This window comes from Ambystoma mexicanum, chromosome 5q (genome assembly GCF_040938575.1).
Source record: "Ambystoma mexicanum isolate Mex_15411 chromosome 5q, UKY_AmexF1_1, whole genome shotgun sequence".
NCBI lineage: Eukaryota > Metazoa > Chordata > Amphibia > Caudata > Ambystomatidae > Ambystoma > Ambystoma mexicanum.
In genome coordinates this window covers 688152770-688176875 of record NC_090933.1, presented here as the reverse complement: position 1 = coordinate 688176875, position 24106 = coordinate 688152770, and the positions used below count along the sequence as shown (strand labels likewise).

Sequence of the window (24106 nt, the reverse complement as noted above, 5' to 3'; positions counted from 1 at the left end):
ATTCTGTGGGGCTCCCCTTAATTCAATTATCAGAGAGATGGCATATCCTTAGTGTGGCCAGCAAAAGGCAGATAGGCCTAGGAACACAGCTGTGACTCAAGTTTCACTCCTGATGGGGGGTGGCTGGTGGGCAGAATTCAGTTCCTTAAGCCAGGTTTCAGATAAAATGTCACTTTTTGTTCCCCAGTTTAAGTCAAGACAATTTTTTACATATGCAGCTAGAATGCTGATTCTAAGTTCAAAACTATGACATTTAAACAATTGCAACCTATGTGACACTCAGAAATAGGTCACTCATTTCTTTTAAACATTTAGATTTTTTAGTGTCCTTCAGTCCAAATTTACTTAAACTGCTGAAATCCACAGCTCAGCCAGTCTTGTTATAAACCTTCAAGTCACTTCAGAATATAACTTTACATTGGATCCACCTCTCAATAAGTCTTTCTTTGGCCTGTTTTGGGTTCATTTATTCAGTTTTACAAAAAGTAAAATCTGGTGTTGTTTTAAAACGCCGGCTTTTGGATAGTGGTGAGTACTGGTACTGCAACAACAGTTATGGGTTTGCTTTTGGCAATCAGCATTGCCATTCCCAATGGTTTCAGACTACTGTGTGGGTAGTCCAATGGTGGTTTTAGGCAGTGTCCTTCTGTGCCCATAACATCGGCAAAAATGAGTGGCAGCCTATTCTTCGTGCATTTCCCTGTGCATTTTCTGGGAAGCTCTGGCCATTATGATGTTTTCAATGCCAGCAATGCACAGTTTTGAGGTAGGGCTCGGATGCATGGGTAAATACATCCCACAATCCTCCTCCTATTGTTTCATATATGAGAGCTTATCCTCCACCTGGGCTTTGTCAAGTAGACCGTAACACCAGGAGATCCTATGAACAGTTTGTCCCTCCATCAGTTGGATTTCTATACCCCTTGGAGGTTGTGTACCCGCCTGTTTTACCTTCTGATTGGATACCCAATGCCTAATCTGCTAGTATCGGAAACACTCTGATTGTGGGAGAGTGAATTTTGTCTTAAATTCAAGAAATTATGATATTTTATTTGGATCGCGCTCATACACAAGTGTTTCAGAGCGCGACAAGGCAAGGGAGGGGAACAGGGGAGAACACAACAACGATCTTACTAGGCCCAGTGACATTGAGAACGCGCAAGTGAATGGGAAAGGGAAAGGGGAAAAGTGCATGGTAGGGGGAAAGTGGAGAGTGCGGGGCAGAGGAGAAACAGATAAATCATTATAAATAAACCTAGATAGATAATTGAGGCAATAAACAGTGGTAGTGCAGCCAGCAAGTGGCAAGTGCTGTTTACTGCAGTAGACTGGGTAAGTCTGATAAGTGCAAAAAAATGGGGGGATAGTGGGGGACTGTATGGGTACAGATACAGACCCCAGTGCGAGGGGTGGCCAGGAGGCAGTGCAGGAGGGTGGCAGGGTGAGCAGGTACCTGGGCCCAGGGGACAGAGGGTGGCCAGGTGCACAGTGCCAATGTTAGGGGGAGCCCATCGTTATATAAATCTGAGTCTTAAAGGCTCCAGTGATTCCCAGCATTTGAGCGGTTCCCCTACCAGGCCTGGTGATAAATCTGGATTCTGCAATACCGGTGTAAGAAAGCTTAAAAACCAAGCTTTTCAACTAGATTGCTACAGTATTGGTGTTCCTCTGTAACCATGAAACTTTCCTATTGCATTAATACTGTTTAACCGTCTTAAGGCTACATTGTATTAACCTGTTCAAACTGTATCCAAGTGAATATTCTGTAGCAGCACCACGATGCCTCAGGGCTGCCGTGCGCTTTATAAATTGAAATAAATAAATAGGTGGACCTGCATTAGCTTTGGTTCCCAACCGTGCCCGGGCCCTATCCCAGATGGCAAGTTATGCATGTGTGGATTCAAGTAACCAGTCTAGGTAGAAAGGGCAACTTGGTTAAAGTCGTGTCGGTCAGACCCTGCTCTATCCCTTTCAACTCATGTTCATCTGATCCCCAGGCGAGCAGAGGCACTATCTGAGCTGCTTGCTACTACCTGTGCAAAGAGGGGACTCCCAGTCCCCTTAGCTCCTTTGCTCTGATAAGTGTTTGCTGCGGGATTCTCAGTCGTTTCCCTTTTCAAATATATTGCCCTACCGGCCTTTGTAGGTCTGTTAGCTCTTTGTCCGAGATCTTAATTGGTAATGCCTGAAACGTGTACCAGAGGCTGGGCAAGATCGTCATTTTGACTCCAGTCAACTGTCCAAGCCATGACACTTTTTTTTTTAAACAATTTTTATTGATTTATTCAAATAAAAAAAAACAATACAAACCAAACACGCAGTATACATAACAACAGTTCCATCGTACAATGCTTAATTTTAGTCACTGCTCCCCTTATCCCACCCTCCCTTACAAGCCTATTTATTCCACGCTTTCTGTCTCTACCACGCGTGGTGGGGTCTCGCCTTCCGTGGATTCTGTCAGGTCTTGTGCCATTCCAAACAATTCTGCTATTAATGATTTCCATGCCATCAGGGTTCCCGCCTCCTCCTCTCCCCCTACATTGCTCGCCTCCTGCCATACCATGGTTTCGGCTTCCGCCCATTTCTGCAACTCCCCCGTCCACACCTCCACCCGCGGCCTGTGACATGTCTTCCATCCCATGGCAATTCTTCTTTTGGCGAGCACATATGCTCGATCTTTCAATTTGCTCACATGCTTGAGTTTTTTGCGATCTGGGGAACCTCGCCCTCCCCCCCAGCAAGCATGCCCAGGATGTATCAATAACAATCGTGACCCCTTTTTCCGCTAGTTTCTTTGCTACTTCACCCCAGAAACCCTCAATTACTGGGCATGACCAAAACATGTGTACAATGCCAGCCTTTTCTTCATCGCATTTGGGACATGCCTGTCTGCCAGCATTTTTAAACCTAGATATCCTCTGAGGTGTCATATATGCCCTGTGCGTAATATATAGTTGTATCTGTTTTAATCTGGCATTTCTGGACACCTTCTTGTGGTACCCCAGGGTACGCTCCCACATCCCATCCTCTATCGAGGTTCCTACTTCCTCTTCCCAGTCTAGTCTTAGTTGTGTTAATTCCTTTCCAACCTTGGACATTATCATCTCGTATAATCTAGAGATCTCGTGCCCTCCCTCAGTTATGTCATAAACCGTGTCTATGCTAGAATCTGGTTCTTTCTCCAGTACCGTTTCGGGCCATGTTCTCCTAATTATCTGCACCATTCTATGATAGGTGATATACTGGCCCGTATGTAATCCCATTTCCTCCCACAGCACTTCAAAATCTGTGATGGTCCCCTCTTGCCAGATATCTCCCATCATCACTAGCCCCACTGACTCCCAGTGGTTCCTAATTGTCATCCTCAGCTGTCTATCTCCCCCCGTCAGTGCAACTAGTGGCACCTGCGGGGAGCATGGGAATGGGTTCCCCATCATCTGGCATGCCCGGTGTCACATCTTCCACCCCAACACCATCATCTTAGGGCGCCCTTCCATTTCTGCCTTGGGTAGCCAGATCATCTCCCTTAAGTAAAACTGGGCACAGTCCTGTCCAAACAACCTGGATTCGGGGGTCTGTTCATCTGAGAGCCACTTGGCGACGTATTGCAGCTGTTTCGCACAATTAGGCAGTTTTATCCCCCCTTTTTCATGAAAATTCTGCAGTTTCCATAATGCCACCCTATTCCTGGTACCATGCCACAGGAAATCCCTCCACAAGCTGTTCAGTCTAGTGAAGAACTTCTTGGGTATCATGTATGGAATATTCCCAAAATAATGCAGGAGCCTAGGTAGGACCACCATCTTAAGCATTGCCCCTCTTCCCATCATTGCTAAGGGTAACTTCCCCCAGAACCGCATACATTTCTCAATTTTCTGAATGGCTACCTCAGTATTGTCTGTGCTCTTCTTCCACTGTATGGTACACATCTATCCCAAGATACCGGAAAGTATGAACTGCCCATGGTGCTTGTAACACCGGCAGCCGTCCCACCGGGATTCCCTTGTACCTGCCTAGCAGGAAAATGCTGGATTTCTGAGGATTCACCGCTATACCAGACAGCCCCGCATATCTTTCCATTACTTCCAGGATATACTGAAGATTTTCCTCCCGGTACCTTAAGTACAGCAGCAAATCATCTGCATATAAGGAGATCAAGTGTCGCTCCCCTCCTATCTCAATACCAATGGTATCGTATTGTTGTCTAAGGTATATTGCTAAGGGTTCCAGGGCCAGTATATAGAGCATTGGGGACCATGTGCACCCCTGTCTGGTGCCTCTACTAAGTTGCCACCTTTCAGAAATCACTGATCACGTTTTGACCCTGGCCAGCGGGTCACTATATAGCATCTTTGCCCACCTTATGTATCCAGGCCCCATATCATAGCCCGCTAGGGCCGCCAGCAGCCAAGGCCACTTGACCGAATCGAAAGGTTTTATCGCATCCAGGGACACAATTGCCATTTCACCATCAGTCTTACTCCCCCATTCGACAACCCGTTGGAGTCTCCTATGGTTATGTGTTATGTTCCTATTCGGGACATAGCCCGTCTGGTCGGGGTGTATTAGTTTGCCAATAACTCTCCGCAGCCTGTCTGCCAAAACAGCCGTCAATATATTGCTGTCTTGGTTCAGCATCGACAAAGGTCTGTAGGATCCACAGTTATGCCCAGGCTTGTTGGGTTTGGGAAGCGGTATTATGATCGCCTCTCTGAGTGACTCCGGCAGACGCCCCACCTCAAACGCCTCATTTAACATTTCCAACATTGGGGGGAGCACTTCCTCTCTGTATACTTTATAAAATTCACTTGGGAGCCCGTCCGCCCCTGGGGTCTTACTGGTAGGCAGCTGCCTCACCACTTCTCCCAACTCCTCCAAAGTAATCGGCGCGTCTAGCTCTTCTCTATCTTCGGCACTTATCGTGGGCAGTCCTATATCCCCCAGCGCTTCTATTATCTCCTCATGACTACTACCCTCCTTGTCTCCATATAGCAACCTGTAATAATCTGCAAACTCTTGATTAACTCCCTCTTGGGTGTCAGCTACGCTCCCATCTTCTCTCGTTATCGTTCTGATCGTAGGTCTGGGAGTCTCACTCTTGTATAACCATGCCAAAAGCCTTCCTGTTTTATCCCCTCCCGCATGCTGCCTCTCTATGTATTTTTTATAGTTGAGGTTGCACAGTCTTTCCCATAGCTCCGCACATTTCTGCTGCAGTTTAAGTATAAGCTCCATATCGCTCTCTGTGTCGCCTCCCTCCTTCAATGCCTTTTCCAGTTCCCTTTCCGTTTCTTGTAGATCAGCCAGGATCCCACCTTGCAGGCCCTTTGATTTTGCTATGGCTACACCTCGCACCACGACCTTAAAAGCTTCCCATAACGTGCTAGCCGAGTCCACACTACCTGTGGTTATCTCGAAATAGTTTGTAATCTCCTCCCTTATGTCTTCTCATAAAAAGGGATCTTTCAGTGCCTCCGCCCGGAGGTGCCATGTCGGAATCCTTGCTCTCGGGGGGCAGTATTGCCATCCGAGAACCAGGGGCGAGTGGTCTGAGAGGACCCTCGCCTTGTATTCTACTTGAGTAATCTGTTATTACTTCCGACGTAGCAAAGACATAGTCCAGCCTCGTATGCAACTGCTGTGGGGCGGAATAGTGAGAGTACTGCCTATCTTGGGGGTGTCTTGTTCTCCACACATCTGCCAGAACAAAGTCATCTAGTAGTGTCTGCAATGCTTTAGCCGCTGGGGTGGGTCTATCCTTCTTTCCATCTAACCTATCCATTCTGGGGTTTAATACACAATTGAAGTCCTCCCCCCCCCCCTCAGATCACTGCACTCCCCATACACGTGTTAAGGTTAGTACACACAGTTCTGAAATATGCTGCAGTATTTTGATTGGGGGCGTATGTATTTACAATGCTTATCTCCCTATTTTCCACCAGTCCCCTCAGTATGACCATCCTCCCATCCGTGTCTGCCTTGTCCTGCAACAGTTGAAACGGGACATACGGCGCCACCCAGGTGAGCACTCCTCTAGCATAAGCAGAATATGTCGAGCCCACCACAACCCCTTTCCATTTCTTCACTACCATTTCCATCTTTTCCCGTGTCAGGTGAGTCTCCTGCAACAGTGCAATATCTATCTTCTGTCTGCGCAGATACAACATAACCTTGTTCCTCTTAGGATAACTATTGAGCCCCCTGACATTCCAAGTAATTATTTTAAGGTCCCCCATGGCCCATTAGAGTCCCCCTTCCCCTCCCCTCGGTGCAGTCCAGATCCCACTTCCATCTGTCTATATAAGCTTGTATTCCCTTTAACAAAAAACACACCCAACTCCCCTGTCCTCATCCTACTGTCCCCCCCTCCCACCTGGCCCCAACTCCAAACCCTTTCAATGGCTTCAACTATCTCCCCGCCCCCCATAACCCCTACCCCAACTTCCACTACACTCCCCCCTCCCTCCCCCATACCCAACTGTTGCCCAGCTCCATTCCTGGATCTCAGGCGCTCCCGCATCTAGCCCCTTTCAGGCCTAGGCCGTACCAGCAGCTCAACAGGGAATCGTCACCCTAGTGGTGACCTAGCTATTCTACTACTTGGGAGTGAGCCTTCTCCTACAGATAGCTCCGACTTATTTTGTTAGGCTGAGCGCCATCTGCACTGCCCATCCACCTTTTAACTTTTCACTGGTTATATTCAAGTCCAATATGTCCAAAATACCCTTAGTGCAACTGAAGTTCTTGAATCACTATACCATCTCACACAATTACTCTTTGCCAATTGCCCACTCTCCTCCCTCCTTATGCAGCATAACAGTCACTTATCGCATTCTCGTTGTGCCCGGTCCTCATCTCGATCCGGACAGCCATGCGCATCCAGCCACTTTTCCGCCTCCTCCGGGGTGTCGAAAAACAGCACCCTATTCTTGTAGATAATTTTGAGCCTTGCCAGGTACAGGAGCATGTATTTGTGTCCCGCAGGCGCGTAGTCTTCTCTTGACTGCCACATAGCTATACCGTTGCCACTGCACCAGCATGGTGTAGTCCGGATATGCTGAGAAGGTCGCCGGTCCTTTCTCTATCGTCCCTCCTTTCCGAAAAAATTCTAATATCTTCTTGCGGTCCTTGTAATTCAAAATTTTCGCTATTATTGCCCTAGGCAGAGCCCCGGGTTGCGGCCTTCTCACCAATGCTCTGGGCTCGCTCAACCGCAAATCCCTGTGACAGCTTGCCGGCTCCTATCTCATGCTACATGTTTTCCACGTACGCCGTAGGGTCTTGTCCTTCCTCTCCCTCCGGCAGTCCAACCACCCTGACATTGTTGCGCCTCGCCCGGCCTTCTGCCTCCTCTGCTCTGCTCTGTAGGTTCGCCACCTGTTGTTTCAGAATATGGACCTCTTTTGCGTTGTTCTCTCCAGTGTCCGTGTTGACCTTCACCGCACTTTCTAGTTTGCTCGTTCTTTCCGCAAGGGCCCTCACATCTTGTCTCAACAAATTCACTTCAATCCCCATGGCATCTATTTTGTTCTCAAGTGCCGTCCTCATGTCCGCCATCGTTGTACCCCACTTGGAGTTCAGATCTGCTATGGCTGCTAGTATGGCGCTGTCCTCACGAGGGGCAACTGTTTCCACAGGCGCACTCGCTGTCCCTCGTGCTGGGGTGGTAGGGGTTTGTGGGGGCTTCGCAAAGATGTCCATCGTGGGTTGTTTGCTCTTAGCTTTGCCACTCTTCCCAGACATTGTTCCACTGCGTCCCTGCCCCGAGGCTTTTTCTCGTCGGGTATGGCTGTTGCCGCTTGCCATGCGTGTCTCGCCCGTGAGGTAAGTTCTTATGCTCCCCAGTGCAAGTTTAGCCAGGCCTTATTTCTGTGTTGTGGTTGTTGGGACCTTAGTATGCTCTCTGGCTTTTGTCCCCACCTAAATATCTCCCTTGCTGCAGCCGTTCTCTCATCCCCAGTCCACTGATAAGTCTTAATGTGCCCTCTTTGCCTACCAGCACATTTATCTCCCTTTGGTATGTAACACCCTGGCCCCTTCTGACCAGACTGCGTAGCGCAGAGGCACTCGTCTCGCAATTTGCTCTTCCTCAGCATCCCAGGGAGGGGGGGCCCCTGCATGTCCCCACCCTCTGTGTTAGTTATTGGCGTTCTGCCAGTCTTACAGGGGGGGGCACCCTGACATTGTGACTTCTTTGCCTCCAGCTCCTCTGTCGCCCGATGTGCCAGTGGTATGCCCCTTATAAGCCACTACTTGTCAATAGCCCATGTGCATGTCCTAAAGGCACTTGCCCAGCACTTTCACCTTTTCCAGCAGCCCAGAGCAAAAGGAGCCTCTTATCACTCCGCTCTCCACGTTATCTGTTCACTTCGCGGAAGGGGCCATCCGCTCGTTTCTCCCATCTGCCCTCTTCTCCTTATTTGTTGGCTGGATGTTGTGCATTTGTTCTGATGCGTGTGGCTACCTGCCGCGGCTCCAGCGCTGTGTCTCCTTTGATCTCACGATGCGATGTAGCTGCCACTCCCCGAATCTCCAGTGTCTGTCCTCCGGCAGCTATTTTGTAGCCCACGTTATTCGTGGGCTATGGCACCAGGTGCCTACTCAGCGTTTGCAAGCGGGTGCTGTTTTATTTGCATGAGCAGCGGTCCCATTTATACCTCAGTGCCGACACACACATGCTCTGTTGTCCCTCGTCGGCTCGTCCGAAGGGGCCAGCTATGTGCCCCACGGTATGTATTCCCACACCCTGGGCTGCCACACTCCACTACGCTGGCAGGTCTCTTCGCCTCCTAAACCGCTCTACTCGCGCAGATGCCGCCCTCCTTCACCTGCGGCGAGGGCGATCCTACTTGCCGGGTGCCTGTGGAAGTCAGGGCCGCTGTTCTGCACGCGCATGTTCTATCGCCTGCAGCTTCTTATCACCTGCGGTCTTCGCGCATTGTCAGCCTCGCGCTGCCGCTCTCCAGTCTCATTCTAGCCGGCTGAAACGTGTATCTGGTTACGTTTGTTTGTTTGTTTATAAATTATAGCACAGCGCCCATTCTCTATCCTCTGATGTTTTGCCACGTTTCAGCAGGCCACTCGTTTCGTCCCGTCTGTTCCAATCCTCACGGGTCTCTGTACTCCAGACACGCCACCATCTTGCCTTTGTTGTCCTCTGCAGGCTCAGCAACAAAGTATCAATTCGACCAAAACGCGTGGGTCTATCAGCTCGCGGGCGCTCACATATTGCTCCATGTGCCTTCATACACCCTCAGTATTAATTTAATGCCAATTGCATCTGGCAGGCCGGTCGGACTCTCCAGGATCTGTTGTCGGATCACGGAGCTCAGCGAGGAAGCAGCCTACTCCATGGCTGCCAGGCCACGCCCCCTCCAAGCCATGACACTTCTTGGCTTTCCCCTCCCTTCAGTGTGGCTTTTGTTTCTTTCCATAACTGTGGTATATTGGCCCCATGGAGGGCTCTCTGTGTGTTAGTGATGTTCACCCCCAGGTATGTGTACTCTTTCTCCACCGACTGGAAGGGAAAGGCTGCCTGGAGCTCTAACCGGACACCCTGCGGGATTCCGATGGACATGCCCACAGATTTTTTATGGTTGATTTGGAACCCAGAGAACTCGTGGAACTAGCCAACAGGTCCATCGGGGGGGGCGGAGGGGCAACGATTGTATGGGGTCCTGTAGGAAGCAGATAACCTCATCCATGTAAAGTGCAACTTTGTGTGTTCCCTGCCCACTCTTGGCCCAGTATTTGCGGACTATCTCGGATTCTTTGTGCCAACGGTTCAATGGCCGTTGCAAAGACCAGTGGTGACAATGGACACCCCTGCCTCGTTCCCCTGCATTGAGGAATCAGGGAAGAGTTATTGCCATTAACCCTGACCACGGTGGAGGGTATTCGGAAATTCGCTAGAATTAGCCTACTGATAATTGGCCCAAATCCATATAACAGCAAGAGAGCTTCCAGGAAATCCCAGGCCATGCTGTCAAATGCACGGTGAGCATCGAGGGAAATAAGTGAGATCCCTCCTAAGAATTCTGGGGCTAAAGATATTAAATTAATCACCCTCCTACTATTGTCGTGGGCGCCTCTATTCTTGATAAACCCTGTTTCATCTGCGTTTCTGATATGCGGAAGGACCTCATTCAGTCTCGTCGCTATGATTTTGCTATACAGCTTTGCGTCTGTGTTTAACAGAGCTGTTGGATGGTAGGAGGTGCACTCCTCCATGTCCTTCCCTGGTTTCAATAGCAATGTGGTTGTAGATTCAGCCATTGAATCGGTCACCTAACCCGAGGTGGCGACTGAGTTAAATAATATTGTGAGGTGTGGGGCCAACTGTCCTGCAAATGTTATGTAAAATTAGTTTGTGAACCCGTCTGGCCCGGGGCTTTCCTCCCAGCGATGGAACGAATGGCCTGAATAACTTCTTGGGCCGAGATGGGGTGTTGTAATGCATCACTCACCTCTTCTGAGATACTAGGGAGCTAGATCTGTCTTATACCTGTCGCTAATGCGGCTAGGATCTCCCTTATGTGGAGCGGAGATGTTCTTGAAGAACTCCTCCATTACCTGTAACTGCCTGGCTTCTGTTGTGACCTTTTGCCTTTCACCAGCTTTGAGGGCAACAATATGGTTACAAATAGACTTCTTTTTAAGCTTCGCTGCCAGTTGATTATTCGCCTTGTTTCCCCTAGAGTAATAAAATAGCTTTGTCATAAGTAATGAATATGCTGCTTTCCCCATCATGTGAGTGTCTAGCGCCTGCCGGGCTATTCGTAGGTCCCTCAATGCTTGCCTGCTGCCTTTGGTGATATGTGCCTTTTCCTTTTCACGTACTGTCTTTTCTAATTCCTCGCGAATTAGCCGCTGGGACCTTTTCCAGACTATTGTCTGGCCTATTACGACTCCTCTGAGGACCGCCATTTCCTGCATCCCATACAGTTCGGATATCTATACCCTCTGTCTCATTTTCCTGGAAGTACAAGGTTATTACGTTCTCTATCGCCTTTCTCGCTACTGTGTCTGCCAAAATGCATTAATTGAGTCTCCACTGGGTTTTTTGCTGTGGGGCACCTAATTCCAGTTCCAATTCAGTATCGTAGGGGAGTGATCTGTAAGCGCTTTCGGCACCATCTCCATGGCGGTGACCAATGGTATAAGGGTGGGGGAGACCAAAAACATATCTAGCCTAGAGAAACCCCCATGCACTGTTGAGAAGAAAGTATACCCTTTTTTCCCCCTTGATGGGCAAAACGCCACACCTCAATCAATGTTCGTTCCCTCAATAAGGTGGTCATGGCGTAAAAGTTAGCTTTGTCATTATTAGTCGGCCAGGGTTTTATCTACCAATGGGTCCACCACGCAATTAAAATAGCCACCCAGTATTACCTCACCCTCCATGAAGCGCCCCATTATACCCTTAAGCTCTCCCAGAACCTCCCCCTGTTTCTCGTTCGGACCATAGAACACCCCAAGCGTGATTTTTCGATTTCTCAGGTCCCCTTCAGCCAACAGGTACCTCCCCTGTGCATCCCTCAATACCTCCTCTATACGTAACGGTAACCCCTTACAGACCATGATAGCCCCCCCATGCTTCTTCTGTCCATTTGATGTAAAGTATGCCCGTGTGTAACCTCTCCCTATCAGGCATTTTTTCATCCTCCTTCAGTAGATGAGTTTCTTGAATAAATGCAATGTCTATCTCCATGGAGTTGAGCCTCTGAATAATGGCTTTTCGCTTTACCGGTGAGTTTAGAACCCTCACATTGAGGGTCAGGCATTTAATAGTGGGATTAGCCATTGTGTATTACGTCCTATGTTAGCCATGCCCCCATGCAGTGAGGCGAGAGTGCACCGGTCGGGGCGGCCAGTAGGGAACCTCTTGCTCTTTGTGCATGCATTATGAGAAAGGCGTGAACTGTAAACCAAAAACAACCCACTAACTAATAAACCAGAAGTGTGTTTCCCACAAGCTCTCAAACATACTCTTCCCAGGCCCTCACACCTATACTCTATTAGAACCGTCATCCGTCCGTTATGGTGACCATGAGGTTGGACACCCGACTTCTATGACGTCATCCCCACCCCCCCAAGCCCAATATTCTGCATCAATTGGAGTATGCACTCACCCTTTTGCCATGAGCTGCAATGGCCTTACCTTTCAGAAAGTCTGGTGTCTAGCCCCTCTTTGCTGCCCTGCCCCCCAGGACAAATGAACTACAGTATCTTTTGAGTTCCCTCCGTCTTTGCCCATGTTGAGTGCCGCCTCCGAGAACCTCCTCAGTCTCAGCTGCCTCGTTTTATCTTGGTTAGTTCCATCCTGGCTTTAAGGCACTTCTCGTGAGGCCGGGTGCTCTTGTGGCCCATTCATCAGTATTCCTGCCTCTTCTTCAGGTCTGATTGCGTATTTTTGATTCTTGTATTCAAATAGTAACTTGCAGGGGAACCCCCATCGATATTTAATCTGTTGCTCCTGCAGCCAGGCTGTCACGACGTGCCGTTTCCGCCTATTTGCCAGGGTCCAAGATGCCAAGGCCTGGAACAGCACAACCTGCTTTCCACAAAACTGGACCGGCTCTCTCTTTCTTGATGCCGCCATGATCTGCTCTTTTTGCTGAAAGAAATGGGCACGAGAGAACACGTCCGGTACAAGGTTGCGATGCTGTTGCTGCGCAGTGTAAACCCTCTGTGTTCTGTCTACCACCGCAGTTTCTGGGAGGTCCAACAGTGTTTGGAACAGATCCTTCATATAACTCTCCAGGTCCTGGTCTGCGACCTCCCTCAGTATTCCACGAATCCTGATGTTATTTCTTCGAGAGAGGTTCTCGAGGTCCTCCTGCTTGGCACACATCATTTCAATTTGTTCCTCTAAACCGACGATTTTGTTCGTGAATTCTGCCTGATCGTGGGCCTGCTCGCACAGTGTATCCTCAACTTCGTTCACCATTGTTTCTAGCCCCACCATGTGGGAGTTCAGGTCTGCCACTGTCCTCAGCATTGTTTCTTTAGTGTCCTTGATCTCTTTCGTGAGGTCTTGCTTCATCAGGAAGAGCATCTCCACCAGGTCTTCTTTCGTGAAGGATGCAGGCATCGCCTTCCTTGTTGGGGGTGGATGAACTTCGGCCAATATTTTTTTGGGGTTATCCTTCTTCTCCGTTTCCTGAATCCCCAACAGGATCTTGATATCGCCTGACTGTTAGGCAGAAACCTGTGCAGTTCCCTTGGGGACCACTGCAAAAGATTTAGGACTACAGGTGTTGGCAGTAAACCCACTTGGTAGCAGTCTGTACCACCCAGATTTACCTGGTAGCTGTGGCTGAGCAGTCAGACTTCCCTCAAGAAGAGTTAGGCAGTATGCAAAGTATCCACAATAGGCACTCAGATACAATAGCACAAGCAAACACTGACCAGAGCTTTGGTATCAAGGTATATAATTATTTATTTAAAAACACACTTATTGAAACATTCCAGCACTATTATTGTAAATCACTCTAAACACAGTTACTATTATTATATATACATTCCTTATTCCTTATCAGACAAGTCTTAGTTAACACCACTTATTTCCAGACAGCGCTTAACTATAGATGGCACTCCAATAAGTTAACGAAAAAGGGAGGGAAAAAGGCAGAATGTAGGAAAATACACCACACTAATACTTAGGAACTCTTAAGCAAGGCAGGAAAGTCAAAAGTTACTTGTGAGCCAAAGTCCATCGGTCGGGCCCACTCTTGGAGAGAGCAGGGAACAAATGCACCCAAGATTACACAATAACAACAGGCTTAAAAAGTCTTGCAGGGAGTTCAGAAAGGTTTTAGTTAGGATTCAGAAAAGTTTAGCGAGGGTGTACCAGGCTAACCCAGGGTCGAAAGCTGGGGGCTAAATCTACCCAGTACAGTAAGTTGCAAGGGAAGCCAGGCGGAACATGGTACCTTATGTCGAAAGGATCCTCCAGCGGGGACAGTTGTTCCTGGCAGCGGTTGCAAGTCATGGAGTCGTCCAGAGGAAGAGAAGATCTCGACGTGGAGGAAAGATGAAGGTCGTTGCACTGCCAGGGAAGAAACCAGCCGCAGAGTTTTCCGGTTAAAGGTACTACCCTTTGATTCGCGGTAGTGGTAAAACGTGGTATCCCAGTTGCCGGGGTGCTTGGCACAGGCAAGGCGGCCACGAGATGCTCCAGGAAGCGAAAAAGGAAGCAGACTGTTTATCCCCACCAGTCGAGGAAGAAGACTCTCTGGGCTGGAGATCTCCTCTGTCGTTGGGAAAAGTGGTGAGACGGTTCAGCAGGGCTCCACCGGTGGTGTCGTCGTAGCAGGTCGGCTCAGCTTCTCCCTCGTCGGATTCTTAGGTCCTGTGGCGACTTCTAAAGTTCCAGTCCCCAAAGCCCTGCTTTCATGCAGAAAACCCCCATTCACTCAGCTTAGCTGTCACTCAACCATGCTAAGTGGTGAGCCGCCCGGCTCACCACTTGGGCCAATCAGGACGGAGTGCGACTTGAGTTGCCTAGGCAACTCAGTCCAGTGTACCTAAATCCCCCTCCACCCCTCCTAAGTACCCCAGACAGAGTGGCGCCACTTTGGAGGGCTTCTGTGGAGAAGCCCACCAAAAAGTGGAACAAAGAGCTCAACTTGGGTTGGAGTCACAGAAGCGAACACAAGCCATTTTAGAACTGAGTTCTGGCAAAAAATACCAACCGAAGAATTAATAAATATATAAACCGGCGGTATGTTCGAGGCTATAGGAATTAAATAATTAAAGTTGGTAGCCTCGAACAATGGGAAATCCCATAGGGATATATCCGCGGTCGAATATAAAAAGAAGTATCCACTGACACCAGCCAAAACTCGATCAGGGGGGACGGAGACGTGCCCCCTCGACTAACAGACCCCGGGCAATCGAATTGCCCCGGCCAGTACATCCACAATATGATGGCTTGTACTGGTTCTGTTCAGAATTTGAGACTAGTAAAATCAATGGTGACTTTACATGCCCTGGGAGACAGTAGTCAGTCCCAGGGTATGGAGTCTATACTGGGGGGTCACTACGACACCCCTGTGTTACTGCACTGAGGGTGCTGTGTAACACACATCACAAAAACACATATAGCCCTATGGAGTAAAAGACCCCATAGCCCATTAAACACATCTAGAGTCAAAGAGACACACTCAAATCATGTCCAAGAGTCAGGGTAAAAGAGTCTCACTCTTGGCAGGAGAAAAAAATAAACCCCAAAAATCCAGCAAAGCTGCTGGGGGACTCACTAGGTTAGGAAATTCAGCCTAAACAGAGAATTCTCCCTAACACTGACCCCGCTTTCGGGTTCAAGCCTCCCTTCGACATCTTACTTGCAGATGAGGGGTGTGGCCAAGTCTGATGGTTACTTACCCAAATCAGGACCACTGCGTGGACTGGACTGATAGAAACGGGTGCCACTTGCAGGGGGCTCCGTGGAATTGGCTATGCGATTCTGCGTGAGGAAGGCTACTGACACTGACCATGGGGCTCCAAGGCCGCGCCACCTCGCTGGATCATTCGGACTCCTGCTCCGCTCTTCTTAAGCTATTGTATTGGGAGCCCCACCCCTGCTTAACCTAGGCTCCAGTCTCTGGGGGTGTCTAGGTGGTTCTGCCCAGCGGATGAGTAACCCACACGCTGACTACTAATTTAATAGGGGGGACCCCTGCATCGTTGTTCACCCTGGCAGCCCACTTCATCCAGTTTATGGGGCAGTCTCCTTCATGTGTCGTATGGGTCTTATGCTCAGGCAGCCACTTTCATGAGGCTGTCCCCTCCACGCATTGCATTTCACCCAGGCAGCCTGCCTTGTGGTTGACAGGAACTCCTCCGTAGGAGGGATCTATGCTTTCGATCCAGGCTGCGTGTTACTTATATGAGGCTATCCCCACTGTTTGCATTTATTCATTTTCACCCAGGCGGCCACTTCATTTATTATTGCACACTGCCATGCATGCCGTGCTTGTAAGCCTCCCTACTTTCACCCAGGCTGCCCGATTATGTACATGCTGTTCGCCGTGTCCTCCTCCCCCCCCCCCCTTTGCCTCGCCGACAGTTAAGCCTGAGGTGCGCTCTCTCTCTCTCTCTCTCTCTGCAAATGCAGCTTCATCCCAGTCTGGCTTCTGCCCCACATCGCATAAGGCCGCTGCAGGCTTCAGCGCTCAGGCCTTCACCCTCTCCTTACTTGGGGGATCATGCAGTTCGGAGGTTCCTCTGCGACCAACGGAGGCCACGCGCGGTTTCTGTCTGGATGATCTCTGCCAGACTTCCCACGTCCGCAGCTCTCCGACCCGACGGCATCGGGCTCCCAGCCACTCCGAACTGCACCCGATCAGCCTCCGGCAGTCCTACAGCTTCACATTGGGTAAGTTTCCCTCAGAACGCTGACATACTCCTCTTGTCTCGAGGGGGACAACAGAGACAAGCGTTCAGGCGGCCATTTCTCTGCATCCCCTAGCGGTCCTCTGGTTAATTATACAGTTTTTGACCAGCCTCTCTTTTTGCTAGTTTACTAATAGTTTAATTGGTCCAACAGGCCCAACTCAAAGAATGTGCAAACTGGAAAACTGGTTATCATGTGACCATTATTGTTAATGTTAAATGACATTTGTACCGTGCACTATCACCACCGGAGTGGTCCCCTTGCGCTCTGGTGGCTCTGAAAGAAGGAGGGAGGGGGGTTAGTGGGAAGAAGCTGGAAAAGTGCAAGAGAGCAGTGATGTGCCGTTGGCGGCCTCAGCCCGGTGGGTCCGTTGGCTGGGCCTGGGGTGTATTCGGCCGGTAATCGTCGTGTACTGTTGTGCGAGTCTGTGTGTTTTAGTTTTGTTGTTGCAATGGAATGAAGTTTGTGCGCTTTGTTGTGCTGTAGGTTTGTGGTTGTGTTTGGTTTGGAGTTTGAGAGGTGTATGCAGAGGGGGGAATTGTTAGTGCAATTGGTTAGTTGGCATCTTTATCCTGAATTGAGGCGCTGGGCTTACGTAATCTCCCTAGGTGGGGTTGGGAGTACCTCTGCGCCTCTGTTCTGATCTGGGTCCGTCCGGTCTTCAAGATCCCTTTCACATCTGCTCCCCTCGTCCCCCAGCCTTCCTCGCAGCGCTACCTGTCTTCCCTTCCAACTCGTACGGCTAGTGCACCTGCCAATGTCCACAGCTCAGATAGTGTTGTGATTGCCAATATCCCGATAATTCCACCACACTTTGGTACCTGGTGGCAACTAAGGGGCGAGTTGTCCGTGTCCACTCCAGTCTGTTTCGGTTTTCAGTTTGAGTCTGTGGTGTTGAGGAGCCAGGTTTTTAGAAATTTCCTAAATTTTAGGTGATTTTTGGTGTTTATTTCTTTTGGGAATGCAGAAATTAAAGCCGCCGAGGCAGCTGATGCATCTAGAAAATTAAGAAACGCTTTCCTCCAGAAATCGGCAGTACCAGGCCTCCAGTCCCCGACCCGAGGGGAAGACAATATAGGAAATACAGAGATGGACTCACCAGAGCAGTCAACGGACACTACGACCCCATCCCAGGACGAGGATAAGCCAGATAAAGAGCGAGTCAGACCAGCAAGGGGTAAGAGACTCAAAAGAGAAATCTCTCAGAAGGAAGAGGTGGAGATGTCGAATATGTTTAATCCAGAAGATATCTGGAAGCCCTGGTCCTCCGACGGCAGCCTTCGCCTAGAGTAGCTAAGTAAATGACGCAGAGAATTAGCAAAACGCTAGATAATGACACTAGGCTACGCATGAAAGCCGTATGCCCTTGGCCAGATCTGGCTGGGAAAGTAGCCGAAGCACCGGAATTAGACCTAAAAAAGCTAGAGTTCATCACCAAAGCATCCAAGGACCTGAGCAAAGGGACAGGTCTTGGAAGAATTGCAAAGAAAAAGTACTAGACCTGACAGGGCCCCTGGCTAAGATCATGGACCTGGCGGAAAGAGGTAGGGATACAGGCAATGAGATCGATCCAGACATCCTAGCGAGCTGGGCTCAGACAGTGGTCTGGCTACTAGGAAATGCTAACTGTGCAATCTCCTCAGAAAGAAGGAAGGGGCTCCTGTTAAAAATAGACACAAAATTGAGCATCCTCGCCAATTACGAAGTGGGCACGGCGGCACAAGGCCTGTTATTTGGAGAGGCATTTGGCGAGGAGATGGGGAGGTTCGTAGGAACTTACACCTCACTGCAAAAGGCGTAGACATCAATTAAGAAAATATTTCCCAGTAGAGTTTTGGACCGGGATCGGCCGCTATAGTTGTCGAACTGCCAGTCACTTCCAATCTTCACAGAGCCCTCAAGGCAATAGAGCCCACTACTGGGAAAGCACACAGAAGGACTCCTTTTTCCCATACAGAGGGAGATTCTCCAGAAGCACGGGAAGAGCACATGGTTCTACCACAGGTGAGATCAATTATCTCTCCTCCGTTAGGGGGGGACAAAGCAGTTCTGGCAGAACTAGCGCGCGCTTTCCAGCGATGCTTGGGTGCTACAGACTATTCAAAGGCTGGAGATAGAACGCATACAAGAACCTTACCAAGAAACCCCCCCTCGCCATATAGTATCGCAAGCAGAGCAGAGTCTCCTCCACAACGAGCTCACTCGGCTCAAAACGAAGGGAGCCATCGAGCATTGCGAACAAGCTCAGATTTGTGAGAAATATGTTCCTAGTGCACAGGAAGGCGGTGAGACCAGTCATGAATTTGAAAGACCTGAATGGTTCGGTGACGCACAGACACTTCAAGATGGAAGGTATCCATCAACTGACGGACACCCTGAGAGAAAGGGACTGGCTAGAGAGGATGGATCTGAAAGACCCATACCTCATGCTACCAGTAGAGAAGGCATATCGCCCCTCTCTCGCATTCACCTGGGAAGGGAGATTATGGAAATTCAAGACGATTCCCTACGGCCTTGCATTAGTGCCATGGGCATTCAGCAAACTGATGAGGCCTGTAGCGGCAAACATCAGAGAGAAAGGAATGTCCATAATTATTTACTTAGACAATATCCTGATGTTGGCAGATGACAGATAGATTCCGGACAGCCTGTGTGAGGGACCTGCTGACATCACTAGGCTTCTTAATCAACCAGGAGAAGTCTGACAACTCCAGCGAGACGCCTAGATTTCTTGGTTTCGTGGTAGACACAAACAAGGCTACTCCCGAATTACCGGTGAGAAAGATACAGGATGTCAAGAGAGAGATAAGGGTATGTCTCATCAAACAGATGGTCTCTCTCCAAGTACTAGTGAGGATAGTTGGACTGCTAGCGTCCTCCATCCAGGCCATATTCCCAGGACCTCTGCACTACAGAGCATTACAGAAGCTGAAGATCAAGCATCTTCAACAAGGTCTGAAATATCAATAGTCGATACCACTAGGCCGAGAGGCAACCACAGAACTGGAGTGGTGGCTGCAAAATATGGAGGCATGGAATGGGCGCGCCATCTTCTGAGATCGCCTGGACCAAATAGAGTCAGACGCCAGCAGAGAAGGCTGGGGAGCACAGTGTGGCGCGTTAGTGACAGGAGGAAAATGTCGCTCAGAAGAACTACGGCTTTATATACATTTTCTAGAACTATTAGCTCGATCTTTCGCGATATGAAGGATCTTTCGTGATAAAAGCTTTCACGAAAGGCAAAGTAAACTTGTATTCTGCTGAAGATGGACATCTCAGCAGTCAGATATATAAACCACCTGGGACGGACTTTTGGCACTATTGCCTGCAGGAAGACCTCTCTGTAACAGCAGACTACCTCCCAGGATCACTCAATGTGGTTGCAGAGTGGAATTCTCGGCATTTGACAGACCCCAGCGACTGGCCACTGGGCAAAGAGGTATTCTGTCAATTGGAACGGCTATGGGGCCCTTTTCACAAACATCTGTTTGCCTCCAGACTGAACGCTCAAAAGAGTTGGTATTTCAGCTGGAGACTGGACCCGACACACAGGACTAGATGCGTTCCGACAAGATTGGAGCAGGGAATTGCATGTTGCAATCCCCCCTTCATGATGAGCAGAGTTCGAGCAAAAGCGTGCAGAGCGGAGGCGACAGTAATCATAGTGGCGCCCTTGTGGAAGTCGCAAGTGTGGTTTCCAGCTCCGTCTGGGCAACACCTGCTCACGAACTGGGTCATTTCATCCTCTGAGGGTGAAGGGAGCCCCTGGTGGCATGCAAAAGTGGTCTATTCCTGGAATTTTGGACCAGGCTTCTGGGCTCATCAGACTTGTGGGCCCCCTCCACTCGGAGGAGCTACAATGCGGCTTGGCACAGGTGGGCTAAATGGTGTGAAGGGAGAGGTTTTCCTCCCGTTTTTCCCCCTGTAGAAGCAGTCCTTAATTTCCTAGCCTTCCTTTTAGAAGGGAAAGCTTTCAGGGCCATTGGGTATACCGATCGGCAATATTTGTGGGACATGCGCAAGTGGGCGGGTCACTCATTGGGGACCACCCAGCGGTAGTGAGGCTCATGAGGAGAGCTCGCTTTTGAGTTCCCCCAGGCCCAAAATAGGATCAGACATGGGATGTGAGTATAGTGCTCAGTTCCTAACGGAATGGCAGCCCCACAAATATCTATCCTTGAACCAGCTTTCAGGGAAACTGGCCATGCTGATATACTTAGTATCGTGCCACAGAGTGGTAGGGAGAATTCTCATTTCTGTGTTAATTCCCTTCATCCTTAGAGACCCCCAGCTTTTGCTGGACTTTAGTAGGACTTTTTAATTTTTATCCTACAGTGAGACAGACCTTTTTCTCACACTCCTGTATTTTGGTCTGATTTGGTTGATCAGTTTCCTTTGTTTTTAGAGTCTAACAAACTCCATAGGCATCTACTTTTTGAATGGTGACACACAGCACCTTCAGTGCAGTGTCGCATAGAAATCCCTTAGATTTCTCATAAGGTATAAATACCTTTTCTTGGGTGAACTACTGTCCCAAGAATAGTAAAGTGAAATTGACTTTACTTACATTTTCTCTTTGTAGGTCCAGCACACACCATCTTATTTGGAGTTATGGGGGGTTACCTAGTAGCCACTTTTCCTACTTACTCATGTAACATTTGTTATGTTACCCTCACTACTTTCAATGGCTGGTGGCAGTGGTTTAATTTTCCTACCATTGTCCTTTTCTCCCGCAGGCTGAATCCTCAGCTGCAGTATTGCACCCTTGAATGACCATTGTCAAAATGGCCCTGGTCTTCTTTTTCCGCCATTTCTTGTTTGTGAGGTCTTTCTTGGGTTTTACTCTGCGCGACAAACCAATTTTAACCCCTTTGTTCATTTTGCCTTTGATGAGTTTCTGTACTGAAACCCGACTCTGACTCCAGTGTGTCTGGCAGGAAGTGAGGGAAGTGTCCTAAACTTCGCTGTCCTTTGTCTCCAGGGCAAACTGAATGCGCCCAGTCCTGATTGGCTGGCTGGCTGTCCTTACAGGACAGCCATCCTGCTGTGTGAGTGACAGATAGGCTGTGAATGAATGGGAGAAACCTGCATAAAAGCCGAGGCTTCTTGGACTGAAGACAAAGTCGACCACTGGGAAGAACACCCCAACGAAGAAACCGTGAACGAAACATGCTGCATCCTCCTGGACCGTTGAAATTCCCATTGAAGCCCTGCTGCTGTGCTGAAACTCCTTTTTCTGATCAACAAGAGAAGCTCCGGAAAGGAAGACTTCTTCCCTTGGTTTAGTGGGACCAACTAACCCAGAGACTAACTTTGCTGGAAGACCTTCCCCAACAGGCTGTACTTCTTTGCAGCTGCTGGAATAGAGTGCCAGGGGTCGAGAAATCCACAGTTGAGGGCAACATCTGTAAGCCGGTCAAAAGCTCCAGGAGTCTCTGGAGGACCCTCCCGAAGCCGTACAACCCAAGCCCGAGTCACCTCACCAGAGTGCTGGACTCAAGGAGTGAAGGAAGCCCAAGCCGTGTCCTCGGTCCGCAGTGGTGCTGTGTATCGCGCGCTGAAACCGCGAAGTGCTGCTGAAATGAAAAGAGCCTGTAGCCGGTGCCGACCTCCAAACTGCTGTGCAGGAGTCCTCCAGACGTCCTCCCTCTTGTCCCCAAGACTGAGGGCCCGGAACACAGGATCTGCAACACTGCAACCAAGACAGAAGCCAGCTGGATCCTCTTCTTCTAACCTTACCTCTTTGTCTGTAGCTTGCTTTTTCTCAGTTGAGACTTACAGTAGCTGCTCTCCTAGAGTTGATTTCAGCTCTTAACTTTCACAAGTGTAACAGCTTGTGGCCCAACAGGGATTTTCTACAACAAACTCTCTAACTTTGTGCAAGACTTTTTGATATCTCAGAAGTGCCTCTGCTGGCTGAAAGAATAATTCTGAATGAATAATTCTGCAATTTTAAATCAACAGCAGAGGCATAAAATCATTCCTACAACTTTCGCAGCCTGTTACAGAGGCTATACAAAATAAAACGCTTTCTATAACCTCTATCATGGAATCACCAATAATGTTAACATATACCTTCAAACCACAGTTACGTAAGGCTGTAAACAATGTCCAACAAAACTGGTAATGCTTAACAATCCATTAAGTACACGTCGGAAAGTATGACTACAACACTGAATAAAATACTGACAATCATGGTATGAGATCATGGGTAGGAGGACATGCACTGCTTGTTAACTGTGTGCAGCAAGATGAGAATATTCTGATGTACAGGACACAACACCACTATACCAGACTTTCCATGCAAAGAGGGTGTCAACATTCATGTAAACATGGCAGTTATATATGATGTACGGGATAGCATGCAGGCAATATTCTGGCTGAGAAACATTTTGACTGCATTCATACCTTATCATTTACCTCTGGAACAAATGAAGCAGCTCCTATGCTTACTCCTTGGCTACAGGTTTCTGAATAAATAACTTAATATTGCATATTAAGCTTAAATTCCACGCATACCTCGAACCATCCAACCAAGCATAGCTCTCAGTTACGAAATGCAGAAATGGCACATGTAGATCCATATGAAGGCTTGCAGGTTTGTTGTTTCAGCATAAGAGCAACATTTTCATAGATAAAGCCCATGTTATGCTTTCAACGTCCACTCCCTTACATACTCTCCATGCAGCCGTATCTCTCTTTTTCACCCTCTTTATCCTAATTTCAACTGCAGTTCGTACCACACTCCCTCACTGAGAGGAAGGGATAGGGAGACCAAGCTAGAGATAAATATAGACAGAGAGAGGCAGATATATTAAGAGAGGCACATTTATTTATATTTTTGTAGCATTTTTTTGTGTAAAGTGCTTCGTAAATTGCATATTGTGATATAGTAATTATGAACAAAAATGCGTCTATATGCAGCTATTACTAACCTTCAAAAGAACAAAGCTAAGTAGCAGTAGGAAAGGTTGACAACAGAAATGCATCTTTAAAAGTATTTTAAATTAAGATAATGTAGTAGAAAGACGAAGGTCAAGTGGCTAAGTATTCCATGATTAGGAACTAAAAAAGGAAAAAAACAAAAAAGATAGATGAAGCAATGTGGGGATGAGTGAGAGGGTGAATATGACTGACTGAGGGGGGTGTGTTAGAACCAATCTAACTATGATTATGGACTAGAACTAGGATGAAGGACTGCAGTGCAGGAAAGAAGATGCATTAAGATGGGCTATGATGTAGGACTGCAGCAAAGGATTATAGTGAAGCAGGACTAGGGATAAAGGGCTATAATGATGAGAAGAACTATACAGAAGGACTAGTGTAGGTCTTTGATGAAAGGGAAAGAGGAGGACAAAGGACCATAACAAAGGAGAAGTACTAGTACGTACAACATTGACCATGAAGGACTAGTACAAAGGTATGTGATGAAGGAAGACTATGAGGAAGGGCTCTGACAAAGGACTATGATGTTGAAAGGCTATGATGGCGAACCACCAGGGCAAAGGAGACTGACTAAAATGTAGAACCAGCAAGGCAGAGGAGGACTGTGAGGAAAAGCTATGACTAAGGATGTTGATCAAGGTGAAGGACTAGGATGAAGTACTATGATAAAGAAGGACACCATGACTGACTATGACGAAGGAGGACTATTCTGAGATAGAAGGACTAAGATGAAAAACGACTATGATCTAGGACTAGGAT

General features: G+C 48.5%; 1 protein-coding gene across 1 annotated transcript in view; it reads left to right on the top strand.

The window, feature by feature from the left end:
* The window catches only part of ARFGEF1 (ARF guanine nucleotide exchange factor 1), a 1973034-nt gene that overhangs the window by 1089697 nt on the left and 859231 nt on the right, over positions 1-24106 (top strand). The gene's annotated exons all lie outside the window — the stretch shown is intronic.